Source organism: Pseudopipra pipra, chromosome 23, assembly GCF_036250125.1.
Source record: "Pseudopipra pipra isolate bDixPip1 chromosome 23, bDixPip1.hap1, whole genome shotgun sequence".
NCBI lineage: Eukaryota > Metazoa > Chordata > Aves > Passeriformes > Pipridae > Pseudopipra > Pseudopipra pipra.
This window is the reverse complement of record NC_087571.1, coordinates 1,660,029-1,674,087: the sequence shown is the minus strand read 5'-3', so window position 1 is coordinate 1,674,087 and position 14,059 is coordinate 1,660,029. Positions and strand designations below refer to the sequence as shown.

The window sequence follows — 14,059 nt, the reverse complement described above, 5'->3', positions numbered from 1 at the left end:
GAAGAGGGGAGTCGCTTACGGCGGCGTGATGGGATGTGCAGTGTCACGGGAGACACCCAGACTGACGTGGGTACAGACCCAGGTACACAGCATCCCTCTCTAACAGTGCTCACTGCCATGGCATCCCAGTGCAGTGGTTATAGACTCCTCTTGAGCACAGGATGAGGAAGAATTTGAGCCTAAACCCAGAAAAAAACCAGATTTCTTCAGACCCCAGGACACTCAGGGTACACGCAGGACTAGTTAAAGCACTGTCTCTAACATTAAACAGGATCCCACCTTGCAGGAGGCTAAGGACCAACAGCTCCTGGTCCTAAGGCTGCCAGCAGGGAGGACAGCAACATCTAACCAACACAAATCACAGGTGTGATTTCAGCAAAGTTGATGCTTCGACAAAAGCAAGTCTTAGCTCAGAGTGAGCTGGAATGTAATTGCTTCCCTAAATACATCTTGCCCTGGGGAGAAAGAGGCACGTCCACAAAGTGACTCACTTCACCTACCAGAGTGACCTTGAGGGGCTTGTAACTCACTTTTTGGCCATAAAGGGCGGTGACTAACTCTGATCTAAAGATGTCTGAAGATTAGACAAGTCAGGACAGATGAACTGACTGTTAGAACTCTCAGTGGTGTCTTGAATCAGAGTCCTAATCAACAGGAAGGGGCAATGAGTGGAAAGCAGCCCTCTTGCTCTGCAGGACAGAGGCGATGAGATCTACTGTGACCTGCACCAAGTCCACAACCACAAACACACCAAGAAAGGGGTCCCCTTGCAGAGCGTTGGATGCCCCCAACACTCCTGACTGCAAAGAGCTGCTGGTTTAGCAGGACACCCAGCACAGGTCACCCCCCTCAGCCCTGGTTTAGCAGGACACCCAGCACAGGTCACCCCCCTCAGCCCTGGTTTAGCTGAAGGACACCCAGCACAGGTCACCTCCCTCATCCTGTCTGATAACTGGAATCCATCAGACCTTGCTGGCTGTGGGGTGGGGTTTCCATACAGGGCTGCAGGGTTGCTGTGGGGACAGACAATCCCTGTGCCCGTGGCAGGAGCTGTGACCTGCCCAGAGCCCCCGGGGCCGTTGTGCCGAGCCAGCAAAGCAGGTGAGAGCCTTTATGTCCTCGTTGATAGGAAAACAAACCCCCATCGATCGCTATTGAGCCTTCAACCAGCACCAAGGTATCAAAGTGTAATTAAAACAACACGATTAGATTAGTGCCACACGGGGCAGCACAGCCCACAGAGGAGTCGAGCAAGCCAGAACTCCTCTGACTGACTGAGCCCTGCACTCGTGGGCCTGGCTGTGGATGCTGTGCCTGACTCAGAGCTGGCACAGCAGGGGCTGCCACGCCCTCCATGGCCCATGGCCACAAACACCATCAGGAGCACAGAATCATGGAATGCTTTGGGTTGAAAGGGACCTTAAAGCTCATCTTGTTCCAACCCCCTCCCATGGGCAGGAACACCTTCTGCCAGCCCAGGTTGCTCCAAGCCCCATCTGACCTGGCCTTGGCCACTTCCAGGGATGGGGCAGCCCCTGGCAGTGGGAAGCCATTCCCCCTTGTCCTGTCCCTTCATCCCTTGTCCCAAGTCCCTCTCCAGCTCTCCTGGAGCCCCTTTAGGCCCTGGAAGGGGCTCTCAGCTCTCCCTGGAGCCTTCTCCTCTCCAAGTGAACCCCCCCAGCTCTCCCAGCCTGGCTCCAGAGCAGAGGGGCTCCAGCCCTTGGAGCATCTCCGTGGCCTCCTCTGGAGTCACTCCAGCAGCTCCAGGTCCTCCTAACCCTGGGGCCCCCGAGCATCCCCAGCACAGCATCCATGGGGGAGCAGCAGCTCCAGTGTCCCTGGGGGGGTGACTGTCCCACCACTCCCATGTCCAGCTCTCACCTTCCCACTGCAGGGAGCAAAATGCTCCCAAAAGGAGGTCGTGGGGCTCTGGCCAAGGCAGTGACTGAGCTACCCAAGAGTCCCAGTCCCAGCTGAGCCCTCAGAGCGGGGAGGGAGGCTCAGGGCTGAGCCCCACGGGCTGGATGCAGCTGAAATGAGGGTTATTCCCCATCTGGAGCCTGGATCAACACACACTGGTGTGGGTGCCTATTTCCCACTTGCCTCCCCGAGGGGTGCTATAATTAACACTTATAAACCACTTTGATATCCCATGATGAAAGGAGCTGTACAAAAGCACTGCATTATAATAATTCATACCATAAATTTGTGAGAACATGCAAAAATCTTTATAGCTAAAGGCACCTTTAAATACTTGAGAGCGCCTTTAAAAGGTAAAATACTTCAAGATTACTCTGCTGCCTGAGGATGTCTCACCATTTCATGGCTTTTAGTGGCTACCTAAAGCTAAAATATTTAAGCAGGTACCCAGCATTTTAAATGTCTCAGCTTTAGGGGAGCTGCTGAGACACCACTGAAAACACAATATTTTACTGAAAACACAGTATTTTAACCCATACATATCCCCCACTCTCCCAAAACAATCCCATCCATTGCCTTGCAACAGCAATTGAATTTTCTCAGCAGGGCAAAACTACTTTCATCTGAAGTTTACCATCCCAGGCACTGTGAAGAAGTGGGAGCTCAAGGATCCTGGTTGGAAAACACACGGCAGGGCCCTGGTTTTGACTCACTCAGAGGAACCTTCATCAATAAAACTTCAAAGTGGCACAAGAGCCACTCGTCAGACAGATCAGAACCAAGTTAAAACCACGTGTTGCCAGTGACAATGAAGCAAAAGCCAATTTAAAGAAACAAGAGCTCGGGGTCTCCAAGAAACAAATCTTCAGGGTGGGAAATTGGGGTGAAAGCACTGCCCCAAACTGTGGAATCCTCCTCCTTTTTCCTGGTTTCTCCCAGTGTCTGGGGTTTCCTCACTCCATTCCAAGGCAATTGCTCTGCTCGGGAAGGAGGTTTCTGATCACTGGGGCACTAAAGGCTAAAGCTGCAGAGCAGTAATAAGGGTTTATTAACATAGTCATAATGTCTACTATTGTGTAGCTGTATCCCACCAGGAATGATAATAAATGTTTAATAGCCCAATAATACCTGTTTAATAATTTTTCAGCTCACCCTGTCTAATTGCAAGTTTATTAAAGAACGATAAACTTTACAATCGTTGTAAAGGCATAATTGCAATTCCATTGCTTATTTAATATTGAGTTAATGATATTACAACTAAGTTATATTTTCCCATACATATTAAATATCAATTAGCTGGTTTAAACTATTGATTTGTATTTAATTAACTATGCTATTATATACCAATTAAGCTCTTATAAGAGAAGCAGAAACAGCTGGTCTCTTAAATTAAATTTTTAAAACTTTGTATTAACATAAATATCACGTTTCCATTTTCTCATGTTTTCCTTTTACAGTGACAGCAATTTGCTACCTGTAAATACTTTTGTCCAGTTGCAGGAGTTTAACTTTACGCTTTTTCCAGGATGGGGAAAGAACAACCTCCATGGCAGATATCCTGGTGTCAGAGACACCAAAACATGGGAACTGGGAGAAGCTGAGGGCTGGAAAAGCCTCATCTCACCTGGGGATCCCAGAAGCAAAGAACTTGGCTGGGAACTCTTCAAAGAGCACTAAAGCCTCCAAGGAAAGAAGCTCAACACCTTCCTAAGTTGGCCAGGAAGGGTGAGAGGAGAAAATCCTACGTCACAAATCAAAGAGATTTTGGTCACTTTACACACTTTGATTGAGAAACCTCGTCCTTCTGCTTGGAGTTTTCCTGTCCTGATGGATCCAGTTGCTGTCCTGATGGATCCAGTTGCCTGCTGTTGGAGATCTTATTAAAAAGACACATCTGGACAGAAGAGCCTGCTCTCCCAAGGCCTTCCCTGCCCTTGGCTTCACTATGTCTGGGGATGCTGCACCCCAAAAGTTACAGGAAATGCATGAAGGAGCATTTTCTTCATTTTCCAGCCTCCTGGTTTCTCAGTAACCACCTTGCTTTTCTCCTGGAGGTTTCCTAAAGATCTCCACGGCCTCTTCTTCAGAGGACTTTGCTCTGGGCACCCACGAAGCACCTTCCCCTCCAAGCTGTCCTGCCCTGAGTGCTGGGTTCAAGCTTCCTCTCTCTGTGTCATCTGCATCCATAACATTCCTGAGCAACCCAAACTCCTGCTGCATTTTGGCAGAGAGCAAACAGATCCTTGGGCACGTAATTTCTGTATTACACCGTTAAGGCTGAGAGCAATCCAAGATCCTCAGAGATGGAAAAAGCCATACAAATGCACATTATTATTAAATCTGTGCCTGGTTAATTTATAAAAATGTACTAAAAAACCTAAGAGGCTTCCCACATGAGAAAATGGGCACATTACTGTTTGAAATATGAATGAACCAGAGATCAGTGTTAAATGCCGTAGTGATATTGTATTTTATTCTACAGTGCTCTGCAGAAAAGTTGCATTTATAAACCCATTTATTGTATTATGTACTCGCAAACCACCTTGTCATCCATTTATTGCACAAATAAAATCTTAAAAGCAGAGGATTAGTTGAGTGTGTCCCCGTGGGACCACAATCTGCCTTTAAAGAATCCATCAATGAAGGAAAACAGATGGAGCAGAGGTGTTTGCCAGCTCATTGCTCTGAGATGGAAAACACAACTGGCTATTCCAGGCCCAAAGACCTGGAAAGAGAGAAGGACACACAGCAAGGCTTGTGGAAAATGGTCCCCATTCAGGAGCCAGTTCTGGTTGAAGACTCTGTTGCTCCCAAGTCTCCTGTCTTGGGGCTGCACAGGGTGAAGAGCACCTTGGAGAGGTCAGCTCAACTTTGCACGGTGAAGGAAAACTCCCCAAAATTGAAACCCTGTGTAGAACCTCTGTAAAGACCTAAATTTGCCTTAAACACCCCTGGAGAGTCACATCCCTGCAGCTTGGGAACAGCAGCACCACCAGAACAAACCAGCCCTGCTGATGTCGTCCTCAAGGGGAATTTCTGGTGCAGAAGGCCTGGAGGGTCCTTGAAACTTTTGCCAAACATTCTTTTGGGTCAAAACCCACAGCCAGTCCTGCTACTGCTTTCCCTAAGGGGAATTTCTGGTGCTGAAGGGTCCCTAAAACTTCTATCAAACATCCTTTCAGGTTGAAAACCATCATGGAAAAAGACAGGAGCACTTGGATGTGCTTATTTTCAGGGAGCCTCTCTCAACCCAGTGAAAAAACAGAGCCATCCACAACACAGGAGGAGGTTCTCTGGGACAAACAACTTTGGACAGGCCTTGGAATATCACAGGAATTCAAAATGCCTTGAAAGGCACCAGCTCCAGAAGCTTCAAGGGCAAGAGCAGAGAAACAGGCAGGAGGCAGCTCTCCCCAGGAACAAGCTCTGCCCTGGTACCAGACAATTAAAAGTTGCTTCTTAGCAGGACACATGACTGGCAGAAAGGGAAAGAAAGAAGAGGGATTCGTGCTGCTGAGCAAGGAGAATGATATCCCTGTGTTCCCTGGCTAATGAAGGGAAAAGAGGCACCTCCAAGTTGTAGCTCAGCACTGGAGTGTTTTGAAGAGGTTTTTTGTCTCTGGTGGCAACACAGAGCCTTTGGTCCCCAAAGTTCAGTGCTGAACCTGTCTGTATTCCCCACCCTCCTCCCCAGCCCTCCATGGCTGGGGCACTTTTTCTGAGCCTCTCACAAACGTGTCCAGTTTGGGGAGCATCTGACAAGGGAAGAAAAACCCTCACAAACCTCAAATCCAGTCATTCTTTGGATTATTTTTTTCCTTCTCCTGAAGTAAAGAAATCTGATGGAGCTGCAGGAGGAAAACCAGTTCACCCCAGGGTAAGGTGGCTGTCACTCCTTGGAGCTTCTCACATAAACAGCTTTCACACCTTTGTGTGCACAGAAATGCATTTGCACTGGTCAAATAAACCAGAATGCTCTGCTAAGGTCTTGGGGCAGCAAGTTCCAGAGCTTAACTGCACTCACATTCAGGAAAAAGGTATTTTTCCTTGTATTTTCTGCTGTAAAAGTCTTAACTTCCACACAGGGTTTTATTTGAAAGAAAAACAAATAAAAGGTTATGTAGAAACTGTTTTCTTCACTACCATCAAACTATCAAACCCACTGATGAGAGCTGGGTCAGACACCCAGCACAGCCAGAGGCTTCCACATCCTCTGGACAAAAGTGCATCCAGGCATCAGGAAAGGCTGGTGGGGCTGCCCAAGATCCCAAACCCTTGGGCAGGATTCCCAAGGAACAGTCCCCTGGGACTTTGGGTTGCACTTGCTCCTTCCACCCCCCACTTCCAAAGGCTCTGCCCCGGCAGGGTCAGCGTTTCCTTGGACAGTCTCATGGCAGGTGCAGTTCAGGCATTTGTCCCCAGTTCCACGATTTTTAGAGTATTTTTCAGGACCTGCCACTTTCACCTTGCTCAGCTCAGAGCTCCTGCAGCTCCTGGGTTTGCTGCAGCCCTGGCCCCTGGAGCCTCCCCGTGAGGCCCCTGCCCTGCTCAGTGGGGCTGTGGCCAAGTCACCCGCTGGTGGCTCTGCCCTGCCCTGCCAGGGCTTCCCGGGGAATTAATCTGTGTTTCCACTCTACCTCCTGCTCCATTCGGGCCTCAAACGCATCTGTCGCTGCAGGAAGGTCGGAACAAGCCTTCCAGGGAAAGTTAAGCAATGGCAAAGCACCTCCCCATGCACCCTGCAGCCCTTGGCACTTCCCCAGGACACGTCACCATCCACACCGTCCCACCAGGAGACCTGAGCTGACAAGGCCACGTTGGACCCTGAGGAAGTGGCAGGGGACAGGGACAGGGCAGGACAAGCAGGTGATGGGCACATCTGTCCTGGTCTCACTCCAGTGGCTGTGCTGCTCCAGCTGACACAGCTCCATGGATTCCATGGATTCCATGGAGCTCCTCGTGTGCACTGGGGCATTAACAGCGAGGGCAGGGGAGGTGAACAGGCAGCGTGAGCCTTGTCCCTCTCCCTGTCTGACTGCTCTGCCTCCCCCAGGCTTCCTCTGCTCCAGCCCAGGGCTGGGATGGCCCAGGGCTGTCTGTCACCTACCCCCACGCTCTGCTTGGCAGCTCAGACCGACGTGCAGTCACTGGGGGACCTGCCTGCCAAGGGCTGTGCTGGCACTGATCCACAGCTCCTCCACCCACCTTCTTCTACCCCACCAAACCCAGGAGCTGCCTGTTCAACTCCAGGCAGCAGAGAAGTGACACCACTACACTGGAGAGGAAAGGGTGGAGGACAGGTATGAAACCCATCCCACCTTTCTGCAGCAGCTCCTCCCCTGGAACCAGCTCTCCAGGGAATCAGAATGCCTTTGTGAGGACACACCCTAGAGAACGGAGAAGCCCCAGAGACCAGAGCAGGTGGAGTGTGTGTGAAACAGCAGGGGGCACAGGGAAAGGGGGTTTGGAAGATGGATTGGGATGGTCTGAGCTGTGTTGAGCTTTCCTGCTCTATCTCCAGTGAGTGCACTGGCACCAGGCTGTGCTGCTACAAACCAAGAGGGCTTTCAACAGGAAGGATTGTTAAGTCTCTAAGATGGTCTAAAACCTGAATGAAAAAGCTCAGGACAAAACTGACAGGGAGAAAGGCACAAAATCCACGTATTTTGATTCCTTAAGTGTTTTCCCTAAAGACCTGATTTCACTTGGGTTTCTCATTTCATTGAAAGCCCCTCCACTGTTCCTCACTCCTGCTGCAGGACCCTTGCATGTCCCATCCCTATCCAAGCACCATCAGCCCCACACACAGCACGACATTATCCTGCAGCCTGGTGGGAACATCTCCTGGTGGTATAAACAACACTTTTTGTGTTCCCCTGGCACACAGAGAGCCACATTTCCAGCAGGTCTGGAGATCCACACAAAGCAGGAGCTGTCCCTGCCTCACACCCCACCCGGATTATCCCATAACACTGGGAGGAGAAGGTGGCAGTGGAAACACTTTGCAATAAGCCCTGGAAGTCCCCACACTGCTCTGACAGTCTGTGGACACGCTGGAGAGAAAAATAATAAAAACTAAAAGTGCAGCACCATAAAGGTCACACCTCCAGCTCCTGATCCACAGCGGCTCCTCACACCTCCCACCTCGGAAGTGTTTCTGGCTCAGCCATCCATTTTACAAGGCTGGGAAGACACAGGATTGTACAAGGGAAGCACAAACCACTTCTGCCCTTGGAGACACCCAAGGAATGCAGCTTTCCTCTGCCTCACCCTGGAATTGTGGCTGTTGCTTTCAAGCCCATCTGCCCCAGACCCATCAGCTCCTCCTGCCTCTGATCCAAGAAAGCCCCTTGTCCAGCTGCTCCAAAGCTTCCCGTGCTGGACACCCCTGACAACTGCCTGGCTCCTCCAGGCCCCTCCAAAGGCCAGGAGAGCACTGCAGCACCAGCACACGCCCAGGGCAGAGCAGGGACTCCTGCAGTCCTGCTATTCCCAGGAAATTGCACTCCAGCCTCGCAGGCACCGTCACTCCTGTGTATGGGATAATTAAATCCCATTTGATGGTTACCTCACAGCATGGCTGCTATTCTTCTGCATCTGAGCCTTGGGAAAAACATTTCTGATCTCCAGCTTCTATTTTATTTTTCATCTCCTTGGTGACTCTTGGCAATTTTGGAAAACTCTTTCAGCTGCCTTCCCGCCCACGAGGTAAGAAGGGGCAGGAGACCTGCTGTGACCAGCCCAGGCTGTGCCACCTCCTCTCCAGGATGAAGACCAGTGATGTGAGTGTGTCATCTTAGGTCAGACCCACAGCACAGGTTAGTCTCCATTTCCTCCCTAGATATCCAAATTTGAGTTACCTCCCAGCAACCTAAATGGGAGCTGAGGCACCTGAACAGCTTGGGGAACCTCAGGGGGGTGTCACCAAACCATCCCAGATGAGTAACCTGGCCAAGGGAGCAGCAATCCCAGGTTAATCCCAGGTGGAGGTGCATTTGCTGCAGTCCCTGCTCCACCCCTTCTGATAGAACTTTCTGGAAGAGCCTGTGGTGCTGAGATGGAAGGGGCAGCAGCAGAACAGAACCCAACCCTCCCCAAAGGCACAGGGCACCAATTGCATGGAGGGAGAGAAAGCCACAAGGTTTAAAGGATTAACCAATCCCCTCATTGCCACCCCTTCCTGCAGGAGGCTGCTTTGATTGAGGCATTGAGGCTTCAAATGCACTGGCAGGGAGGGCTCTGGCCGTGCTCAGCAGCAACAGAAAGGGAAGTGAGTGGGCAAATTTCAGGCTGTGGGAGGCTGATTGCTGCCCTGGCCAGAACACCTCTGTCCCAGGGGGAGCAGATTTGGTCCACCATGAGAAACAAATCCATCAGCCAGGCAGTGAGGCCATGCAGGTATCCCATCCCAGCACTGGCTGCAGGCTGGGCTGTCTCTGCTCACCTTGCCTGGTCCAGCGGGCACAGCGAGCACCCACCACATCCACTCCAGGCTGCAGCATTCAGCCTAAATCACTGCTCCTGTGACATTCCTGTCTGATGGCCAACCCTTGCCCTTTTCAGAGCATTATTTTCAGTTTCTTGATTGACCTGAAAACGCACAATTTGTGTAACTGGTCCTGCTGGCTGGATCTCCACGCTGCAAATGCTTTGCTAGTGATGCCCCCAGGCCCAGCTACAAACGCTGTGGTTCACACCACGTTCAATCCCTCTGCCACCTCTGCAGGTGCAACCAGCACAGGTGAGAGGCAGGAAGGTAAACCAGGGAAGATGGGTAGGAGGGAAGGACTTGGAGCTCTGCCTCTGCCCTCACACAGCCCAAAACACACACAAGCAGCAGGGATCTCCCACATCCGGCAGTTCCCCCCCTTGGGATATGCTTTGACCAAAATAAGCCCTGCTCAGGGCTGATGCCAAGACCTGGTGGGATTGGTACCTTTCTGCACCTTTCCTGCTACCACTGCTCAGAGCTGCTGCCAACCCCCCTAACTTACTGCCCAGCTCAGCTCCCACTGCCAGGAGAGCACTTTCCCAGCGCTGGCCATAACTTGGATGATCTGTGAAAACAGCTCCCCTGGTTCCCCCAGCTGCTCCCACACGCACTCCCTCGGTCCCATTAAAAGTAATGGGGTGAGATTGTCCAGCCCATTACTTCCAATGGCTCCGTTTCAGCCAGACAGCCTAAAGCTCCCACATCCTCCAAGCAGCAAGCAGAGGAGCTCCAAACCCCCCGTTTCATTATTGCATCGCGTGTTCCAGCTTGCCAGAGTTTAATTGGAAAGAGAGCCAAGGCTGCGTTAAGGTTTGCTAATTGCTGCAGGAGAGACACGAGCACTCCTCGCGCCGCCAGCCAGCGTTTCCTTGCTCAGCAGTTTCGGGTTCTTCAAGGTGTGAGGTTTTATGAAAATAGTCCAAGTTATTTTTTTAAAAAAAGGAGATTCACACACAAACACAGCCAAAGGAGAGGAATTTATGGAGTGGCTGTGTGCTCCAAGGTTCAGCTGGTCTTGCTGGTGCTGGAGGGGAAATACAGTTGCAGGAAGAGCAGCTGGGGAGAAACATCACTGTTGGAAAATGCCAAGTGAAAATCGCGTATTTAAGATGCATCACAGGAGCTGTAGTTTGAGTCCTTCTGAACTGTAAGTCCACTAATCCACTGAGGGTAGAGACAGGCCAAAAATCAAACCACTTTGCTTCCAAGACAGTTTGATATTACAAGATGCTCAGAAAGCTGCGTGGCCAAAAACACCTTACTTTGGGAGCTGGAGAAATCCCATTTCTGCTCTGATTTCTGACCTTGCCTTCTGCTCGGGGTTCATAAAAGCCTGGCAGGACTTGATCATATAAGGCCACGTGCCCCATTACAGCTAGGGAAGGGACCTATTAGGGATGTGCATAATGATGTATCCAGGAGACTGGAATAACGACAGCCGTCTCAACACCTGGCTGAAAACAGTGGGAAGAGCTGACTAGTTAAATCCCAGAAAATCCTGAGTTGGAAGGGGCCCACAAGGATGAGCGAGTCCAACTCCTGGCTCTGCACAGGACAACCCAAAAATCCCACCATGTGCCTGAGAGCATTGGCAAAAATTCTCCTCCCACCAGAAAGCAGCTGATGACACTCGTCAGTGCTGGAGCTTCGAGTCCAACACGGACTTTTCCTGCCTCTGACCTGAGCCAAGACTGCCAAGTGCAGCTCTCCTGTACCAACCCCAGGAGGTCTCTGCGTGGTCCCCTGGGCTTGGTGCCATTCCCTGTTGCGGTGTTGAGTCCATTGCTGCTGCTCAAAGCTGTTGCTGTGGTGTTGCTCACAGCCCTGTCCAATCCAGGACAGATGGTAATAAATTTTTCAGTGGTTGGAGCAGAGTGCAGCAACTGTGTGATTAGCATCTTTTTCTCCACTGCACATTTCGTCTGTAAACTAAGATTAAATACCTGGAGGAGAAGAGCTGCAGGAAAAGGGAACTTTAATCCGTTTTCACTGCAGAGCTCACAGGAGCGAGCAAACAGCTCGGCTCCGAGGTCAGGGCGGCTCGTCGGGCACGGAGCCTCCCCATGTGCCAGCTCAAGTTACCCACATTTCATGGAGATGCTCTTTCTGTCAGAATCATGAAATGGTTTGGGTTGGAAGGGACCTCAGAGATCATCTAATCTCACCCCCTGCCATGGGCAGGGACACCTCCCACCAGCCCAGGTTGCTCCAAGCCCCATCCAGCCTGGCCTTGGACACTTCCAGGGATCCAGGGGCAGCCACAGCTCCTCTGGGCAACCTGTACCAGGGCCTCCCCACCCTCCCAGGGAAGAATTCCTTCCCAATATCCCATCTAACCCTGCCCTCCTTCAGCTTTAGGCCGTTCCCCCTTGTCCTGCAGTACATGCTAACACAGTTCAGAACTCCTCTGACCTGTGCAGCTGCCTCCAAACCAGCACTGAGAGGAGCAGCAGGGTCTGCAATCCCCTAAAAGTGCACAAGGGGAGCAGAACTGCTCCATTACTTGCATGGGTTTGAACTCTCAACTCATTTAAACCCAACAAAACCTATTCCAACTACCTGTCAAGCCTGACAGACCTCACTTGCCTGCAACCTCAGCCAGAGATAAAACAGGGGAATGAATGTCATGAATCACATGGGAGATGAGGGATGGAGCCTGTTGTTGGGAAAGAAGAAATCATCAGCTACAAATTCAGCAACCATCAAAACATTGTTCTTCATCACTGCAACACGAGTGCCAGGGCAGGGATGCTGACAGGGCACCTCAGATGGGGAGCACGTCACCAGTTTTTAAGGAACAAGCCAAAAAACCTAACAAAAAAATCATACACACAGAGAAAACCCACCACATCTTTTGTTTTGGAGTGTGTCTTACTCAAAGCCAGAAGAGTGGTGTCAGGGCTTGTAAACCATCCTTCCCAGTCACAAAAAAGAGCTGCCTCTGCACCCCCCAAAATGTTGTGCCAAGCTTTAGTTTTGCTCACACACAGCCATGACCAGGGGATCCTGCACATAAAGCACTCCTGGTGCAGCCTAAACACAAAGGGAGAGATCACCTGCTCCAAGAGGGAAAGCCAAGGACATATGAAGGCTCTGGCTCCACTTGTAGGAATATTTCTCTCAAGCACCTTCTTGCTTAAAAATCCCAACAAGCCCAACAGGGCTCCAGGTCAGAGAAATATCATCCAATGATTTGGATGTGAATGTACCTTAAAGGTCACCTCATTCCCAACCCCTGTGTGGGCAGGGACACCTTCCACTAGCCCAGGGCCAATTAAGGCCACGACCAACCTGCCCTTGGACACTTCCAGGGATGGGGCAGCCACAGCTTCTCTGGGCAACCTGTGCCAGGGCCTCTCCACTCTCACTGTAAAAGCTTCCTCCTTATATTTATATATCCCCCTTGGCTATTCCATCTGCAAACAGCTCTAATCCACCTTTCCCCCTTGATCCTGCCCGTGCTCTCCCCTGCTGGAGGGAGGCAGCACGCAGCTGACCTGCCCTGCCCTTCCCAGGAGCGGAGGATCCGCCTTCGGAGCGCTCACGGATGGGATGGGCACGCACCACCCGCCTCTCAGAGGGCACTGCGTGCCACTGCTGCAATCAGTAATGCAGTATTTCCTCTATGTTTTACAGCCTCGTGTTTATTATGTGTAAATAGGGATTCACAGGGATCTGAGCGTGTTCACTGAGCGCAGCTGACACCCCGCTCCGCCAGCCGCCGCTCCGCACCCGCGGGAAAACGGGACGAGGCTTCTTCCACAAAGCCATCCTTGTGAAGGAAATGGGGGAAGAAAGAAAAAAGGGAATAAAACAAGGCCAAGGTAGAGAGATCAGAGACTGTGCACAGGGGATGGAACACAGGGCGGGTGCCAGTGCTGGGACTGAGTTGTGTCGGCGTCGCTCTGAAAGGGACCTTAAACATCGCTCTCATCTCGAGTCCGAGGTGCTGCTTCCAGGAGGAAAAGGTTGGGCTGGGGGAAGAAACTTTCCCTTGAAAGGCATTGGAACACCTATGCAAAGTTCCTTTTTATTTGATCTCGGGCACAAAGAGCAGAACAGAAGCATATCATCCTTTGCAGCTAAAATGAAAAAATAAAGAGGACTTTTATCCCAGATCCATTTATCTCAGGTAATAAATTCTGCTCCTGCCTGCAGCCAGTCAGTATTTTCCAGGTGGGTAACTTTCCTGCTGGAAAAATGAACAAAGCAATCAAAATAATTTGCTAATTCATTTCATACTCTTTTTTTTTTTTTTTTGAAGCCTAAACTGCAAGTTAAAACAAGCCCGAGTAGCCTGGTGTGTTGTGTCAACATTTTGTTCAACAAATATCAAAGCAACACTGAAATTCTTAATTGTTTCTTAACACAGCTCCAGAAGTCACACAGCACTTCCCAGCGGGAAAGAGGCACCATGGATGGATTTAACAGCCATGTGTGGTTCCTACAGGATGGCAGCAGCCTAAAGGTCTCCTGACCCCTTTCACAATAGCACTAATAAAGTGCTTCTGCCTGTCTTGACAGCAGCTGCAGCACATCCACCCTCAAACCTTGGGATGCAAGGCCATGGTCCTGCTCCCACCCTCCCGGGGAACCAGCAGAGAGAATGAAACCACCTGACTTGTCCCAGCCAAGTTCTTGATCTGT

At 50.8% G+C, this 14,059-nt stretch overlaps 1 protein-coding gene across 4 annotated transcripts in view; it reads right to left on the bottom strand.

Moving 5' to 3' along the window:
* KIRREL3 (kirre like nephrin family adhesion molecule 3) overlaps positions 1–14,059 on the bottom strand; it is a 362,894-nt gene that overhangs the window by 129,563 nt on the left and 219,272 nt on the right. The gene's annotated exons all lie outside the window — the stretch shown is intronic.